We start from the raw sequence: 4,081 nt of genomic DNA, 5'->3' as shown, positions 1-4,081 counted from the left end.
CAAACTAAGTACGTGGTTCCTCCCAACCATAATAGCATCATAAGACCATCTTGGGCCCTATCCATCCCCTGTTCGTAACATCCCAAGCTACATCTAAATCTAACATAGCAGAGGAGGGAAAGTATAGAAGGAACATCAAAGTGTGCAAAAACAACATTGCAATAAATAGAAATAACATCACAATGAACAGAAATAACATTACAAAGAATAGTACAACCAAACTAAGTATGCAGTTCCTCCTAACCATAATAGCATGATAAGACCATCATGGGCCCTAGCCATCCCCTACGTGTAACATCCCAAGCTACCAATCAAATCATTAGTACTATCATATAAGGACGTCACTACTAAAACGTGCTACAACATAAGCATAATGAAATCTACATGCTAGATAAGCATAAGATACTCCTACAAATACAGATAACATCATCTATCATATGCTAATCATCATAATAAGGAAATGCGTCAATAACTAACATCATCTAAACATGATATACAAGCATCCCAATGACAGCATAAATCAAAAGAAAGCATACTCTGGAACCCAAAGTATCAAGTGAAAACATCCAGCACGGTTGTGCTGGGATAGTAAACTGTCTCCATACACTAGTCCCCAACAATGGTATAGGTAGCTACACCTCCCAACCACATGGAACCGATAGGCCCACTCCTGCCATGTTGATGGAGATAATGATCTAACCACAAACACACATAAAGAGAACCTCCATGACTAACACTCATGCCAAACAATATGATGACTAAACCAAGAACATAGACAGTGCATAAACTACAAGTCCTAGTCAAACACTCAATGGGCTACTAAGTAGAGACTAACATCATGGAGAGTTGCTTGGCATCGACAATCCCAAGTTGTTTCTGGCAGCTCTTTACTTCCCAATGGAAGGAGCACATCTCAAATCTTTTTGTTATCTTAAGTTTTATTACCACCCAAATGTTTTATTTAGTTATCACTTGTTCACAAAGCTTTTTCACATCAACCCTTAGGAAATAGACACTAGGTTGCGGAGATGGAAGCCCCCTCCATATGCTACCCTACCCTACCCTACACATGCTCATCCAACGATGAGTGCCCGTAGGCATGCATATTCCCAACCCAACCCCAATGATCATAACTTTTGGAAGTACCACGGAAGATTGGGTCTTGCAAGTCACCCAATAAATGTACGTGCACATACTCGTGTGTGGCGTACTACCATCACGAAGATCATAACACAAGGACTAGATGAGAACACAAAGTAGAAAGTTAATCAAAATAAGACTCGAGAGGATGGATGTGACACACATCCCAATGCAACATAAAAGTGCAACAATGGTCTGACTGACATCCAAACAGATGATCGAGGTCCATGACCAAACTCATGTCAAGAAAACTCGAGAAAATAGGGTGATACACAAAACAAGGTAAAAACCCCAAAAATTGGAAAATGTCAAAATTAAAACCCATTTGGCCTTTGAGTAAAAAACCCTAAAAATCTAATAATATTTGGGTTCAGATATTGTATGCAAAAATGGCTAGCATAACGATGCTAAACCCCAAACCCCCATCCCAAAAATAGGGAGAATGTTCATACCCGACCAACTGGCCAGAACCAGTGAATAGAAATAGAGGGGAACACTAGTTCTCAGCCTCCAAACAAACAACTACCAAAAACAGAAGCTGAAATGAAGCAGAAACAAGAAAATGGGAAAGTACTACCTGATAGCAAAAGGGGTTGAAACTGAAAACAACACAATAAAATAAATCGCCCTCTGAAATTGTCAGAAATCAAGGCAAAGAAAGGTCTCCCTGAGCCAGATCCAGCAAGACTGATCTCACGAAAATCCCACACTCACAGCTCTGACAATGAACAGAAATCCAATCCTTTAGAAGGAGGATTTCATAAAAGCTCTCAAATTTGTATTTTCAAAAAGTGAGAAGTGAGAAAATAAATCCCCTTTTCAATACTTATTAACTTTTCAAGTTAATGGTCAATTAGGGAAAATAGCCAATTAGGGAAAATAGCCAATTAGACTAGTTAGACTTCGAATTGACCCAAACAAAAATAGGTTATTCCTCATAACGGGAATTCACCTAAGGCAAAGCTGCCAGAAATTAAATTCAATAAGATTTAAAGCCCAAAAACTCAAAATCACAGAAAAAACCCTTAAAGCCCAAAAACCCAAAATAAGGATACGTTAACAGTACAAGGACGACATTGGTAAAAATGAATAGCTAAATCACTGACTCCATGTGCTACTGCCAGGGATATAAATTTTGCACAATAAAACACATGATCAAGTGTAATTACATATAATATCATAGCTGAAGCAATAAATGCATTAAATAACTAATTTAACCATTTATTCAATTATATCTAAATAATCCATTTACATCACTCATGTTCGCATAAAGCATTAAGATACAAGAATGAAGTAAATAACCATAGCATAAAATCCATCACATAACCTAATTAAAAAATATGTCCAAATACCAGATAATCAGATATCATCATAAACCTACTGTCATCTCAAAATGCCATCAACATGAAAATATGATAAACTGAACACCATAGCAGTATAACATCTATGATATTGAAATCAAAGTATAGTATTTGACCCTTAGGTCACCTCAAGGTACATAATATAAGAGTATCAAGTATCTCTTGAATCAAAATAGACAAGGTACAGACTACAAACACGAGAGGCACTACAAAACCCTAATTTCATAGCTTGCCAAAATATGTTTTTTCTACTACTTTGAATCAATTGTTTAAGCTTGGAGCTTATCTAACCTAATGCTCATAACTCAATGACATTAAAGTAAATTGCTATACTAGTTTATTTGCAATCCAATTTTTGTGTGGTAATTTCAAAATAGGGGTGTGTGTCATTTTGTAACTTTAATGTTACAAAATGTCCAACAAAATCGATTCCCTTGAATTTGATGGCACATTAGATATTGAATATCTTTATTTGTTTATATGATCATTATGAGAATTATGACTTGTGTACTTCTGAATTCGACTGTGTATATGTAACTTTGTAACATCAACATTTCAAATCATATTACATAATTTATGAATATATATACAAGCTTATTGATTTTTATTGATTCTACAAGCACTCAAGGACCTAGCAAAATGCCTCTTAATTGGAAATTGCGACTCAAGATTGCTCAAGGGGTAGCTGAAGGAATGACCTACCTTCACATCCAATGCACACAACAAAAGACCCCTCATGGAAACCTCAAGTCTTCCAATGTATTTCTTGCTCAAGACTTAAACCCTGCACTCTTTGACTATGGCCTTGCACCTCTCCTCAGCCCTCAGCTTGCATCCCTCAAGCTCATGGCATCTAAAGCACCTGAATACCTTCATGCAAAAAAGGTTACTCCCAAATTAGATGTCTAGTGCTTTGGTGTACTTCTGTTGAAACTCCTCACTAGAAAAATGTATTCTACAATTGGCTCCCCTGGAGTGGATCTCCCAGAGTAGGTTGTCTCTATTCATATAAACATTAATTGGGCAAGTGCGGTTTTTGACTTGGAGATTCTTGGTGATAATGATTCATTGCCACAAATGGCAAAAATGCTAGATTTTTCTTTGACATGTGTAAATGAGGTCCCTAACAAGAGGCCAAAGATGAGTGAGGTGCTCAAAATGGTGGAAGCAATTAAGGAAAGTGACAAGGAAGAAGAGGGCTTGGTTGGAGAAAGTAAATTTTCAGTAGGAGAGGCCTCCTCTAGCAGCCATTCTATTAGATTTGTTGCTTCATCAACAATGTAGTTCAACTCTTCTTTAATTTATTTGTCTGGTTATAAAATTGAGATTGCAATTTGACTATCAACAAGTCAATCAAGTCAAATTAATATTTATCAAATTTTCATTTTAAGATTTTTTTCTTCCACTAGATTAATTCAATGAAGTGAAATTAATATTTATCAATTTTTTATTTTAAGGTTTCTATGTAAAATGTTCAACAATTTTAAATAAAATTGAACCTTTTTGTGATAGATAATGTGTAGAAGTCTAGATTAATGATTATTTTGTGTTGAGTTTGAGTAGACTCCAACCAATATCAT

General features: G+C 35.9%; 1 pseudogene; it reads left to right on the top strand.

Moving 5' to 3' along the window:
- Positions 1-3,077: 3,077 nt before the first annotated feature.
- LOC149545419 (putative inactive receptor kinase At2g26730) lies at positions 3,078-3,785 on the top strand (annotated as a pseudogene).
- The last annotated feature ends 296 nt before the right edge of the window (positions 3,786-4,081 follow it).

Source organism: Cupressus sempervirens, chromosome 7 (assembly GCF_028749045.1).
Source record: "Cupressus sempervirens isolate cs-2001-9-10 chromosome 7, ASM2874904v1, whole genome shotgun sequence".
Taxonomy (NCBI): domain Eukaryota; kingdom Viridiplantae; phylum Streptophyta; class Pinopsida; order Cupressales; family Cupressaceae; genus Cupressus; species Cupressus sempervirens.
The sequence above is the reverse complement of the archived record's forward strand: the minus strand, read 5'-3'. Positions and strand labels throughout refer to the sequence as shown.